We start from the raw sequence: 15,609 nt of genomic DNA on the forward strand, positions 1-15,609 counted from the left end.
TAGAGGGTTACCACAGCATGAACTGTATTAAAGGGTCACAGCCTTAAGGAAGGTTGAGAAGCGCTGCTCTAAACATTCAAATAGTTATATTTATCATTGAAAGAAATATTTAAGCCTTTTGATACTTGGCCCTTAATTTTTTTAAATCAATTTTAAAGTTATATGTTTTAGCACATTGAAATATGACCATCAACAATAATTAAAGTATGCTGTGCTCATTCATTCTTAATCTTCTATCCACATTCCAAGGCAGTGATGACTTAAGCTTTCATGATATATATATAGCAGTCAGTAACTTTCTTATGTTTATATAAATGTAGATGGAGGTTGTAGATGTATGATCTTTGTATTGTTGCTTTTAAACTTTCTATTTAATATATCATGGGTGTATTTCCAAACTAGTAGTTTAGGTTTATAAAAATGTGATTTGCTCCTATATGTGATACTGTTGATGATGCCATATATAATTATATAACTTTGAAAATATATTTGTGTTCCTAATTATGTAATAGATTTCAACATATGGTAATATTATATCATCTTCTGTGGTTTCTGTTAATATTGTGAAATTGCTCTTAAATGCTTTCTGGGCTAAGCTGGAGCAGTGGTGTAATGACAGTGCTAATTTTCATAGATTTGTGTTTATTGTGTTTCAAAACATTTAAATAATAGTCAATCTAATGGGTGAAATAGTATTTTTAAAACTTAAGCCTAATTTAAATGTTAAGTGGCCAAGATTTTATAAAATTAAACAGTTTTTAGATGTAGAAACCACTAAATGCTTCTAATTTTTGCACTTTCTCGTAAATTCCTTTAGTATATATGGCAATGAGTTTTTTTTCTCTTTTATTTTGATCAAATGTTAGGGCCAGATGCTCTTCATCTAGCTTTACTATTTGCATTCCTTTCACTCATCATGTCCTTTCCTCTTCCCCTCCCTTTCCTCTCATCTGATTTCTGTTTATACATGTCACCTTGTTTTCTGAACCTAGGTATTAGTTGCAGATATGATGTTCAAATTGCCCAGTATTTTTCTGCGTGTACATTATAAAAGTGTGTGTATGTTCCTTTAAACCTGGCTTAATTTTTTTTTTTTTTTGGTTTCATGAGATAGGGTTTCTCTGTGTAATAGCCCTAGCTGTCTTGGCACTACCTCTGTAGATCATGCTGGCTTGGAACTCACAGAGATTCTCCTGCCTCTGCCTCCCAAGTGCTGGGACTAAAGGCTAGTGCCACCACCACACAGCTAGACCTGGTTTAAAATGTAAGAACTTTATGACTCTTATGTGTAGTTTTTCCTTTATCATATCATATCATACCAAATATATTATATTATTATCACTTAGAAGCCTGTTTATTTTCTAATAAGAAACAAATGATGATTCTATATGGGAAGGGAAGTAGAGAGGAACTGGGAAGAGTAGACAGAGGTGAAATCATACTTTGTATGTGAGAAAAAAATCTTTCATTAAAGGGAAAAAAATAAAGAATATCAGATACATCATCACTAGTTTAAAAGTATACTATATGCATTGTATAAATTTACATGTCAATAGTTGTTTTTTTCATTTTCCATTCTGTGGAAATAACAGTATTTGCAGAAGCCATATCTCTTTATGTTATATCCATTAGTCTATCTTGGTCCTCGATGGCATTGGTGTTCTTGAGAAATAGCACACTTCAGGTTTTGAGATTCTTCAGCTTCTTATTTTTTTCTTTATGAAATATTTGAGGACATACATTTATGGTAGGAATACTTCAGAATAAATGTATGTTGTCTTCAACAAATCAAGCAAGTAAAATATGTTTATCCTCGCAGTATGGATATTCATTTAGTTTAATTGGAACTGACATCTTTCTCCAATGTTACAGTTACTTCTTCCTAAATAAACACTACATAGAAAGACAATTTTCAATTATGTAAATCTTTTTATAAACAAATTTTAGCACTATCAATTTAAATATTTCTTGTGTTTCTATATTTGAAAACTGTAAGAAAATTTGATGACAGATCTTCTCTGTACGTCAGGTAGAATTCTTCCATGAATCAATTTGAGCCTGAGCTTTTCTTATTTTTGTTGTTTTATTTTTGTGTAATATATTTTGATGATGTTTCTTGGTTCTCCCAAATTCTTCCAGATCCTCCCTACCTATCCAACTTCCTGTTCTTTCTCTCTCTCTCAAACACAAAAGCCAAACCAAACATCAAAGCAAACAAAAAAAAAATCAGTAAGAGAAAAAAATGCCTAAACAAACTGAAACATAAAGCAGCAAAAATAAATGTAGTATTGGGGATGTGATTTATTTATTTCATATTTAATTTTTACGGTTGTTTTGAGACAAGCTCTCACTATGTAACCTTGGCTGTCTTAGTGTTGCCTATGTAGATCAGGCTGCCCATGAACGCATAGAGCTCCACAGAGCTTTCTCTGCTTCTACAGGTCTGGGTTGAGAGGCATACATCACCGTATCTAGATGGGCTATTTATTTTTTACTTAGAAGGGATTTTGCTACTGTTTCTTTTATCTTATTTTTGGTTGTTTTTTTTGTTTGTTTGTTGTCCTTTTTTTGTTTCAGTTTTTGTTTTTGTTTTTGAGATAAGGTTTCTCTGTATAGCCTTAGCTGTCCTGGCCCAGGCTAGCCTGGAACTCACAGGGATCCATCTGCCTCTGCTTCTGGAGTGCTGGGATTAATGGCATGTGTACCCATTATCCGGCTGTTACTGTTTATATCTTCTTGTTTATTTTGAGTATCTTAACCTATTGATCTCTTCTTGGTTTTACTTTGGTGGTTTGGAGAAATCTAGAAATTTATCCAGTTGTTTTAGATTTTCTGACATAATAAAGCACATGTTTTTAAAGTGCTCCCTTATAGTATTCTAAATTTCTTTGGTCTTTGTTATGTTTCCCTGTTCATCTCTGATTCTAGTTTTTTGGGTCTTCTCTTTCCTTCTTTTGCTTAATTGGGCCAAGAGTCCATCAAATTTGTTCATCTCTTCAGAGAACCAGCTCATATGTTCATTGGTTCCTTATACTTTTATTCCATTATTAATATCTGCTCTTATTTTTATTATTTCTTGCAAACTGCTGGATTTTATTTTGGTTTGTTCTTCTTTTTCCAAAATCTTCATTTATATCATTAAGTTATTTATTTGTGCTGTTTCTGGTTTTTGATTTTGTTATGTTTGGTTTGGTTAACAGTTGGTCTTGCTATGTAGCTCTGGCTGTCTGGAACTTACTATGTGAAGCAGGTTACCCTTGAACTTACAGAAGTCTACCTGCCTCTGCTTCAATTTTTAATTTTTAATGTAGGATCCAGAGCTATACATTTATCTCTTAGTACTGCTTTTAATATGTCCCAGAGCTTTTGTTGAATTGTTTTATTATTAATTTACTTCCTGCTTTTAAATTTTTTTCTTTGATTTCTTCCTTGAACCATTCATCATTCAGTAGTTTTTTTTTTATGTCCATGAGTTTCTGTAGTTTTGGCTGATTTAAAGTTTTATTGAATCAGTCATGTAAGATATATAGAATTATTTCAGGTTTTTCTGAATTTTAAAAATACTTATTTTGTATAATTTAGACAACAAATGAAAAACAAATATCTATTATTTCTGTTGATATTATCATTTAAAATGAGATGGTCACATAATCTAATGCTTGAACAAAAGATGAGTTTGAATATTTGTATTTGAATGGCTCCCAGATGTGGGCATATCATTACCATCCTTTGGCATGAAAGGATTAATTAAAGTGATTAAATAAAAAAACAAACAAAAATAGGGAGGAACACTGATAATTTACCACTTGTATTGAATATAGACTTAGAATATGTCTGAAAACAGCCAATAGCACCAATGTTTATGGCATATCCAAGAAAGTTATTGAATATTCTCCCAAAATGAAGACACTGTTATAGTCCCTAGCTGGAAACCTTCCAGTATTCTGCTTTTCTGTTGCCTGTGTGTTTGATAATTTAAAATTTGGTATGTTGTACTTACTTGATCACATAGGATTATGCAATAATCATTTCATCTTTGCTTTCATTTCTCCACAAGAAAGGTAAATTCCAAATTGATAGAAACATAGATTCTAAAGATGTATTTCTTCTCAAAATTTCACATTTAGTGTTTCCTCAGAAAGAATGTTCTCACTTAAGTACTTGTAGTGCTTTTGGGACAAATTGCCTTTTTGTGTGTGTGTGCCATAGAGATAACTCATCAAGTATAGGTGCTTGCCACTAAGGCTAATGATCTGAATTTTATTTCTTGCATCCACATGTTGGAAGGAAAGAATTGATTTCTACAAAGTGTCCTCTGAACTTTGGTATGAGATATACAGACATACTTTTTGAGATGAAGAGAAGGTCAATTTATAAAATCCAGACAGCTTTAATCATATGATCATCTTGTTGGCCTCCACTGTCAGTCTCCTTAGTACAGTGATTCCAGGGTGCACCAGCATGTTTGGCCCATGTTGTCTACGTATATTTTGTTTATTAAAACATATTAGGTAAGATAAAGATCATCTTGGTTGAACTCTACAGATAAATAGTAGTAACATACAAAAACTAGAATTAAGTAAGGAAGACTCATGGATATTTCAGAGTTGCATGTAATCTATGTGTTTGATATATGTATATGTAATTATGGAGAAAAAGCAGGATTTGGAATATATTTGTGATGTATTGCTAGTACAATTTGATAAATTGATAATTATTACTAGGTGTTATAAGGTTTTTCAAGACTGAATAAACAGCCAGACATGTTAGCATGTACCTGTAATCCCAGTGTCTGGAGAGAGAGAGACAGAATTAGCTTGAGTTTCAGGTAAACCTGGGTTATATAGAAATATCATGTATTAACAAATAAGGAAAAACTAAAAATTAATTTCTGAGAAAAATTTGACACCATTTATTATCATTACTATATTGAACAAAGTTACTTTTCTCAGCATTTGATAGGGACAGGGTAGGAAGAGAAGGAGATTTTGAGAGTTTGTCACTATATTCATCCCTTAACACAAACACTTGATTTTTAGAATGGAAATAAATTAGAGCTCCAGAGAATTTAAAGAGAGAAATAGTAGTGTGTATTAATCACTGTGTGATTTTCTTGTGATTGTGTGCAAATATGAGACCTAGAAACAGTGAAATGAGAGGAGGAATAGCCACTTGAAACACTTCCTTAAGTGGTCTAGCATGGAAGTGTTGAGAAGCAGTCATTACTTGATGTTTCTTCATCTTCTGAGTTCCCACTTGTGTTGCTTTTATTTGCCTGCATTGTAGAATGTGAACCTTTGATCCTCAAGCCTCTAGATTTACTCATTGAAAGCAAGAGAATATGGCAGACTTGGGTGTAAATTAAGTATAAAACTCAATAGCTACTGAGATAGTAATTAATTTTTTATGTCAATGAAAGACATAGTTTACAAGTATAGAGAATATAACTGTTTTAGGTAAAAGTTCTATGTGGAGAAGGGAGAAAGTAGTGAAGATCAAATCTAAGGATACATTTGAATTGATAGATTGTCCTTTGATGATGTCACTAGCCCAGATATGTATTCGTATCTGGTGAGGTTCTTTTTAAAAATTATTTATTTATTTTTTCATATTGATTATGTTTTTCCCTCCACTTACTCTTCCCAGACTCTCCCCTCCTCCCTACCCAACAAACTTTATTCCCTCTGTCTCTAGAGTGTGTATGAAAATAGCAGAGATGTATCCCATGTGTACAATTACACATTTTCTTCAGTATTCCATATTCTTTATATGAATACACCACTGAGTATCTTTTACATCACAGAATTCCAATAGTAATCTTTTGTTTAACTGTATCATTTTAGTTCCCACTTAGATTGTTTCTTTTGTTCTTGTATCCATTTACTAATACCATTGAATAATATTTTTTGAGGCATGGTGGTTGAATTGCTTGGAGATGCAGATTTTGTGAAAGGTTTATAAAAGTTTGTGGTGTAATTCAACCATTTGTTGAATGTGTAAGAGCCCAAACAAAAAATAAAAACTCTAAACATAAGTGAATAAAAGATTCAAGAACATAATGCCAGGAATCAAGGGAGTAAAGCAGGGTAGATGGTATATAAGGTAGAATTTGGTAGAAAGTGTAGTAGGTAAGGTAAATTTAGTTCACAATTTTGCATATTATTTCTGAAAGACAGTAAATGATTATACCATAACTAGAGTTAGAGGAAAGCAAGAGTGTGGGAAATAGTCTTGCCAACTGAATCAGGAAAGTTGTGAACCATATCTCCAGAAATCAGTTGTAAATTATCATTCCCTCCTTTGTGACTTCGAAATAAATGGCTATTGTTCAATACACCAAGATTCATACCATGCAATTTGTGATTTTTGCCCCTGACCTTTTCTTTTCATTTTTTAATCTTTTATTTATTTAGTTTATTTTCAGAAGACTAAAAATTATAAGCTCCTATTAACAGATTTAGTAGTCATTTCAATCTGGAAACATAAATCCACATATTCTGTTTACTATTCCTTTTTATTTGCTATTTGGTTCCTAACAAAGGTGTCATTATAGCCCTATTGATACATCTGTATTTTAATTTTTTATGCATGCATGAGAAGACTTTTTGTAGGGAGTCTATGAACAGGGCATTGGTAAGACAATGTTGCGTCAAAGAACAATGCTTTAAAATATTTAGAGTGAACGCTGTATTTCAACCTCTATGTCTAACTTCAGATATACCATTCATTCATCACTTACTGCTATGTGTTTATTGCTGTCTTTGACCTAAGTTTTAAAAAATTTATTTGTATTTTTAATTATGTGTATGTATGTGTGTCTATGTGTGGGCATGTATGTGTGAGTGAAGGTGCCTACAGAAACCGGAAGAGTATATCAGGTTCTCTAATGTTGGAGTACAGGTAGCTATGAGCTGGCCAGAAATGGTGTGAGGAACTGATGTCAGGTCCTCTACAAGAGGAATATATTATCTTAGCCACTGACACATCTCTCCAGCCCTGAACTGAGTTTTTAAACTTATTCATCTAGGTATCTCATGCACCATAGGCATTTCCTAAAAGAACTTTATTTTCATTTTTGTGAGTCAGCTCACTTATTTAGTATTGGAATTCAAACAGTAATAAAGAAATATCTACTTATTTATGACAGATTAGAAGAATATATTTAACTGGGCATCATGGCATTATGGCACATACACCTTTAATCCCAGCACTCTAGAGGCAGACAGATCTCTGTGAATTTGAGGCTAGACTGGTCTACATAATGAGTTCCAGAACAGCTGGGGCTACTTAGTAGAGAGAGTCTGTCTTAAAAAAATCAGAAAAAAAAGTTACATAGTTTAGATACCATATGACAAAGGAAAATAGGAAGGAGTTATTTTTCCAAAAGATAAGAAATGGTCCTCTTTTGAAGATTTTGAAGATGCTAGAAACAGCAAGATGCCCCACAGGCAGTATATGACCAAATTAGTATAGTGATATATGCTTTTTTATACTGTCTGTTGGCTTCTCATGAACTATTCTGATTAACATTAACTTTTTTTTCTGATGATGTTACCTATGGGAAATTTAATTCTTTTAGTTCAATTTTGAGTAGTACCAGATTTATCAAAATGATCTCCTGTTGATTCATGATTATCTTCATTGATAATATTTCATGGGATCCTACACACATCCTTTCTAGTATAGAAGTTCTGTTTTGGAGACATTTTACTGGATTAATATATTTGAGTGAGATCTGATGAATGGCAGTGAGACATGAAATACAGGTAAGATCAAGATGCCTTAACATAAATGTCTGTATGTGTTTAGTCATTTGTACATTTTTTCACTTCTTACTTCAATTCAAGTTTTTAAACATTTGTGTTTATATATTTATCAATGCAGTTTTGGTTCACTTGATGTCTAATATTGTGTCTCCATTACTCAAAATAAATATAATGAGCTCCTACTTGACAGGGATTATTTTCTTACTATTACCATACCCTAGAATTTCCAAAGAAAAGGGTTTGGTTAAAGCTTATTAAATAAACAAACTTGTGAAAGGAGGAGTGAAAAAATTTTGTGAATAATGCTGTAATACAGATTTAGACTTATGCCATGTAATTATAGTTATTTAGTAATTAATTACAAACATTTGATAGAGTAGCAAAGAACCTATAAAATTTGATTTTTTTCTATAGTCTTATTTTATTCAGTGAATTGTATAATTCTTGTTTACAACTCCATCTTTTACAACTCTTCTAGACTTTTTCAGAGAGTTGAGAATGTTATCACAGAAGACACTTGGGTTTTTCTTCAGATTCATTGGGGTTGTTAGGGAAATGTTTCTGGGATGTTAAGAATCATTTAATGAACATGAAAGGGTATTCTGGATGCTTCCATTGATCTAACTTTTTAAACAGTTTTGAGAAATCTGAATGCTTAGTTTTGGAAATTAGGTCTTAGTCAAAGTGTTCAGTTACTAGAAACAGCATACATTAATCTTCTTATAGCCACTATTATCTTTCAAGATTTATCCTCAAAATATATATCTGCCTCTCTGCTGTATATTTGTAACATTGATATTAAAAAATAATTGAGCCAAGTGGTTGAGGCACATGCCTTTCATCCCAGCACTCTCGATACAGAGGCAGGCAGATCTCTGAGTTCAAGGCCAGCCTGATCTACAGTGAGATTTCCAGGACAGCTAGCATTACATAAAGAAACACTGTCTTGAAAAAAAAAAAAACAGATCAAACAGAACAAACAAATATAAAGCGAAAACCAACCAAACAAACAAAAACAAAACAAAAAACAAAAAGTTAAGTATTTAAGAGCATTGTATGTGTGTATAACAACAATTAATGACAAAAGAGGTCATGGATATTAAAAAGAGCAAGGGAGGTATATGGAAAGATTTTTGAAGGGAAGGAGTAAATGATGTAATTATACTATAATCTCAAAAAAAAATTAGTTAAACAAAACACCCGAAGGAAGAAACGCAAAGCCATTCCTCCCAGGTTAGCTGACATTGGCAACACTAGTCTGTGTGATCATGAATTAGAATAAAATGGCTCAGGGACTATGGGCCATTAATATATGCCAACAGACATTAAAAGACCATATTAATGTGTTGGACTACTTAAATCAAACTAGTGTTGCCTTGCTATCCATATTATTATACTTTCCCATATTCATGCACAGTTTTAATTACATTGAGTTATGCTTGAGAATTTCTTAAGCCAGACAAGAAACTAAAAAGGTTTAAGTAACTACCCAGTTATTTTGAGACTGGGTCTCCTGTATCTCAGGATGGGCTCAAACTCACTGTGAGCTATGGATGACTTTGAACTTCTAATCATCCTGAATAAGCCTCCATCAAATTCAGTTTGAACATTTTAGGTTATGTTCAGACATTATTTTTATTTTGTGTGTCAAATCTTGGAGTTACAGACAGTTGTGAGCTACCATGTAGGTGCTGGGAATTGAGCCCGGGTCCTCTGGAAGAGTAGTCAGTGTTCTTACCTGCTGATATATCTCTCCAGCCCTTAACATTTTAGGTTGTAAAGATTTTAATACTTACTGTTGCATGTAAGCTAGCTTCTGTTCTAGTGGGAAAGCAGTGACAGGTGTTGTGTAGTATGTCACTTGATTATTTTATTTTATTTATTAATTTTTACATTTTCAAGACAGGGCTACTTTGGTTAGCCTTGGCTGTCCTGGAACTAGTTCTGTAGACCAAGCTGACCTCAAACTCAAACTAGAGATCCACTTGCCTCTACCTCCCAGGTGCTGGGGTTAAAAAGGTGTGTGCCATGATTGCCTGGCCTTGTGTAATATGTCATAACTGTTTAAATAAAATTTTATTTCCAGATGTAGCTTGAGATAATAAATTTACTAATCCTTGTACTAGAACATTGGCTAAATTAGAACCTTAAAATTACATTGACTCAAACACATGGCAAAATATATGAGAATCACTTCTCCATTTTACTTTCATAAAAATAACTTTTAGTTATTTTATCAGGTCTCACTTGTAAGAGTGATGCATATATTATCATGATATAATCCATATAGTTAGCATAATGCAAGAAAATAGAAAAGTAAGAGTCTATCTATAGTTATAACTGATAAATTAACTTTAATAAGTGTAACTTCTCCACATTTCTTCTTTTTTGTTTCCTCATTTAGTGGACATTATTTTCTTTTTTATTTTACTACTCATTACATTTATGTATAAATGTTATTCCTCAGCATCATTGGTTTCAACTATACCCCTTGTACAGTGACGAAACCACTTTGATTATAGCAAAATTACTACAGAAAAAGTTACTGTTTAGTCTATTAAAATTAGAGTCAATAGTATGTGTAGCCAATGGATCCTATTTATTCTATTTATGTTTTATTTTCTAAATTTCTTCATTTCCATATTGTCTGGCTCTGAAGGTTAAAGTTAGAAAGGAAGAATCTAGAATCTAGAATTTGTTAACTTAAAATTAACTTGTAACTAAGTCTTCTTTTGCCTTCAATTATTCATTCAAAATATATTTAGTGTTTTATTTCATGAAAGGCTCACTAAATCAATTGGGAAACAAAACATCATGAGTAAATGGAAAAGCATATAAATTAATGATTCATAAATGAAGTGTTATGAATGGCCACAAACATATAAAATACATTAAATTATGTCAGTCTTTATTACTAACTGATTAACTTTGAAAATTATTAAATCAGAACATAAAAGATATATTAAGAAATGAATTTCCCCTTTTCACCTATCAGATTTGCCAAAATACTTAGAAACGAAATTTGAAACAATTGAAAATTCTAATACTGTTGAAAAAGTTAATTAAGATAGACATATATGATGAAAATTAGCACATTTTGATCACCAATTTAATTTTTAGATAATTACTTATAGTTTGTAATTAGAAACAAGAAAATTTATGTAATAGTATTCATCATAATCAATAATTATGCTTGTAATTATTACTTAACTTGTCATCAATCATAGTTCTATTTATTTAATTTGAATATGTTCAGGTATTATGATACTGTATGTTCAAATTAACTGATAAAAATCCCAATTTGAAAAATTCATTTATTGCTGAGTACCAGTTATGTCCGAAGCATTGATTTATTTATTCATATCAAATGTTATATGCATATGCTTCTTCTTGTGGCCAATAAAACAATTTTTAGCAGGGATATTTAAAAATATTCATAGTGATTTGTTGTCATTATTTTATTCTTGTATTTATATGGGTGTGTGATTGTTATTTATATAATTTTCTAAATCCTAAGTTTATATTGATATAAAGTATCTTAATTGTTGTATTTTTGTATAAAAGACTATAAAGCACCAGTGAAATGGCTTAGGATAGATAAAGCTACTTGTTATCAAGACTGACAACCTGAGTCTGAGTTTGTCATACAGAGAGAGAGAGAGAGAGAGAGAGAGAGAGAGAGAGAGAGAGAGAGAGGGAGAGAGAGAGAGAGAGGAGAGAGAGGAGAGAGAGAGGAGAGAGAGAATAACATTTTAAAGAGTTGGGCGTGGTCACACATGCCTTTTATCACAGCACTCAGGAGTCAGAGGCAGGTGGACTACTTGTTATCAAGACTGACAACCTGAGTCTGAGTTTGTCATACAGAGAGAGAGAGAGAGAGAGAGAGAGAGAGAGAGAGAGAGAGAGGGAGAGAGAGAGAGAGAGGAGAGAGAGGAGAGAGAGAGGAGAGAGAGAATAACATTTTAAAGAGTTGGGCGTGGTCACACATGCCTTTTATCACAGCACTCAGGAGTCAGAGGCAGGTGGATCTCTCTGAGTTCTAGGCAATCCTAGTCTACAAAGTGAATTCCAGGACAACTAGGGCTGTTACAAGGAGAAACCCTGTCTTGAAAAAAACAACAATGAAAAAGCAACAGTAATAATATTATCATTTAAAAAATGAAATATGGTCTCCACTACCTCTCTCCATTGCTCCTTTTCTTTTTCTTTTCTTCTTCTTTTTTTTTTTTTTTTTTTTTTTTTTTGGTTTTTCCGAGACAGGGTTTTTCTGTGTAGCTTTGCGCCTTTCCTGGATCTCGCTCAGTAGACCAGGCTGGCCTCGAACTCACAGAGATCCGCCTGCCTCTGCCTCCTGAGTGCTGGGATTAAAGGCGTGTGCCACCACCGCCCGGCCATTGCTCCTTTTCTTTTCCTGCTTTTCTACAGTACACCCTTCTTCCTCTTGTGTTATTTTTCTGAGATTAGGTATCTCATTATATAGGCCTAGAATATTTGGCAACTGAGCTGACCAAATGTGAATGCTATAAACACTTACTGGAATATTTTTTCCAGTTGTAGTTCATCAGGTTGTGTTCAGATAATGTACCACCTCCTTACTGAAATACATGTTCTATAATGATGTTATTTTCCCCTTTTATTTTTTATTCATTCTAACTCTTTTTGTTCTTTAAGTGAAAACTTTATGGTAAAGAACATTTAGATAAAATGCAACACACAGTAAGATTAGCCTGACCCTACATTTGTAGTTCTCAAGGAACTTTTTTCCTGAGATCTGTGACTTTGCTTAATATTGTACATTTTAAATCTATGTATTTTCCTGAAAATTTTCTAATTTACTTTTTCTTAAGACCTGAATAGTATTCCACATTATGAATTTTAATGAATTTACCCGATTTTCATTAATGCTCCATCCATTAGGTTGATTCCATTTCCATGCTACAGTGAGTCAAGCAGTAGTGAATGTGGTGTTATACATGTCTCTGAGATAGAGTGTGGCATTCTCTAGGTATATGTCTCTGTGATAGAGTGTGGCGTTCTCTAGGTATATGTCTCTGTAATAGAGTGTGGCATTCTCTAGGTATATGTCTCTGTGATAAAGTGTGGCATTCTCTAGGTATATGTCTCTGTGATAAAGTGTGACATTCTTTAGGTATATGTCTCTGTGATAGAGTGTGGTGTTCTCTAGGTATATGTCTAGGAGTGAAATACCTGGGACATATGGTAGTTGTCTTTTTAGTTCTATTCTCATGGAATCTCAAAGTTGGACCATTGAATTGAGGACGGTTTCTTTAAAAGGAAACATGAATGGTCAATAACTATTTTAAATATGTTAAATATTCATAACCATCAGGGAATGAAAACTAAAAGCACTTTGAAATACTACAGTACCACAGTCAGAATGGCTGTTATGAAACAATATGAGAGGATGTGGAAAATCCTTAATATACTTAATATCCTTAAACACTGTTAGTAGTGATACAAATTAATATAGCTATTATGGAAATTATTATGAATTGTCTAACCTTTTCCAACTATACCTTGTGTCTTATATGTACAGCCACTGTGCAATTCACAGATAGTCACTGAAAAACTATCCTTGCCTGTGCATATCTCATGAATGCACAGAGCTGCCCCCTGTGAGGGAGGCCCCTTAAGGTAGATCTCTGGTACAGTAACCTTGTTTCTGTCATTGTGGGCCTGTACCCATTTGTATTTATTTCTTGGCCTTGTCAGGAGATGAGTAGGGGTGACATTAGAGGCCATATAGTAGCTTTGAATGTGGAAGCCTGGACTACAGACTTCCCTAATTGCACCATGGACCTTGCAGGTCGGCTGTCAGCAAGAGGATCTGCCTCCGCCATATTTTAAGTCCCACCTACAGTACCTATCTGACTTGTTCTTTCTCGAGGTCTGTATTCATTTGGAAGATCTGAGCCTTAATGTGGTTTATTTTGATGCTTTGGAAGCAGACTGGGTGGGAACATACAGTCCTCATCCCCTTGGACATTGGAGGAAGTGCTCATTCACACACAGGAGACAATCCAAAGACAACATCACATGACCACTGAAACAGCAAAAAAGGATGCCTCACTCACATGTTGAGCTTAGTGGTACAAGGAGGCATTGTGTGACAAAAAATATTGAGAAATCACAGCCGCAGAAGGCTAAAGGTATTTGGATACACCATACAAAATGATGCTTTCATGGAGTTCATGGATTCCAGTCATCTTAAAAGATGGAATTCTAGAATTCCTCACTTTGTTGCAAAAATGTGTGTGTGTGTGTGTGTGTGTGTGTGTGTGTGTGAGAGAGAGAGAGAGAGAGAGAGAGAGAGAGAGAGAGAGAGAGAGAGAGAGCGCTTGTTTCTTGGTGTCCCATTACCCTAGACAGAATGACCCATATTCCAGTATTGATAGAGAGGTAGACATACAACCAGTACAGCAGGTTAACCATTCTCTATCAAAATGGACAGAGAATTGTACACAGACTTTGAGACAAGGCAGCATGGAGGAATACTTCCTACTTGAAAGAGATGTTCATGGAAGCATAGTTTAGCTGTGGAAATGCCCAGAACTTGGGCTAGCACAGGTCAGCAAAACCCAGTGAGTTTGTCCTTGGAAATGCAATCAAGGTTAACACTGAGAAGGAGAAACAATGTCAGAAGATGGCCTATGATGGAAGTTTAACATTGGTTTGCTTTGGTTGGAGGAATTTGATGTGTTGAAAAGCTTGGGATTTTTGTCAGTGACTCTATAAAAATGGTACAAAGACACTTGTGAAGGCCAGAGAGGGAGACAAATAGAGAACAAGACCTTAGCATTCAAACAACTTTCCTCCAGAGAAAGTTTTGGAGAATATATCCCATGCACATGGCAGCCTGATTAGGAGGGTGTGTGGAGAGCATGTGAAATGAAGAGGAGGTGTTACCTGGTGTTCCCAACCAGATGGGAACATTGCAACACCAACCCTGTTGTAGCTGTTCCCCTGTAGAGATTGTATGTGTTTTATGTTGCTATCTCAAAGTTTGATTTCCATAATCTTCATGCCTTCAGTCCAATAAGAAGAGCCACAATATCATTTCTAGATGGGTGAAGACATCCAATTGTGCCTCATGCAATGCAGTTCAAAATTCAGATCCTATAGAAAAAAGTAGAGGATAATGGTAAACATTATTTGAATTCTCCAAGGTGCTCATGACTCTAAGGTCTTGGTGGAACTGCTAGAATTTAACACTCCAAAACAAATCCAAAAGTCTCGGATTTCCATGTCCCACATTTAGAACTGTCAGTTACCACCTTGGGGAGGCAAGGTACCCTCTTCTCCTGGATGCAGAACGTTTTAGAGTTCATCATACTTCCCAATTTTCTGCAAGTTTCAGAGTACACTGACCACCTTATTGTTAATACCCTCCAGCTTGGGTGGACCAAATGGTTATTCATATTCAACCTTCATTGTAAGAGATGAACAAAATAAGTGAAAACTCATTATCATCATTCTAATCAAGACTAAGATACAGCACATCCACTGACCCAAGTACTCTATAAGTCAGGCATACTTTTCCAAGTCACTCTTCTCCCTTGCTGACAACCAGCTTTGGCAAGTCACCTTTCAGGGGGCCTGAGTTTTCAGGTTTTTTTGTTTGTTTATTTGTTTGTTTGTTTTTTGCAAACACACATGTGTACAATAAAGGGAACATTTTGGGTACCTGGGAAGCTCCCTGTGATCTTGTTCCTGGGCAGGCAAGAGTGGAAATTTTTAGGACTGGCATGAAGTGAGAGAAAAGAGTCAAAGACAGAAGCAACACAGGCACAAACAGTTTGGCTAGGTTGATAATGACCATGAA

At 34.0% G+C, this 15,609-nt stretch overlaps 1 non-coding gene across 1 annotated transcript; it reads left to right on the forward strand.

Annotated features, from left to right (window-relative positions):
* The first annotated feature begins 15,186 nt into the window (after window positions 1-15,186).
* LOC131903189 (small nucleolar RNA SNORD116) lies at window positions 15,187-15,280 on the forward strand. The gene has a single exon (XR_009377438.1). It is a non-coding gene; the product is annotated as a small nucleolar RNA SNORD116 (small nucleolar RNA).
* The last annotated feature ends 329 nt before the right edge of the window (window positions 15,281-15,609 follow it).

Source organism: Peromyscus eremicus, chromosome 1 (genome assembly GCF_949786415.1).
Source record: "Peromyscus eremicus chromosome 1, PerEre_H2_v1, whole genome shotgun sequence".
Taxonomy (NCBI): Eukaryota; Metazoa; Chordata; class Mammalia; order Rodentia; family Cricetidae; genus Peromyscus; species Peromyscus eremicus.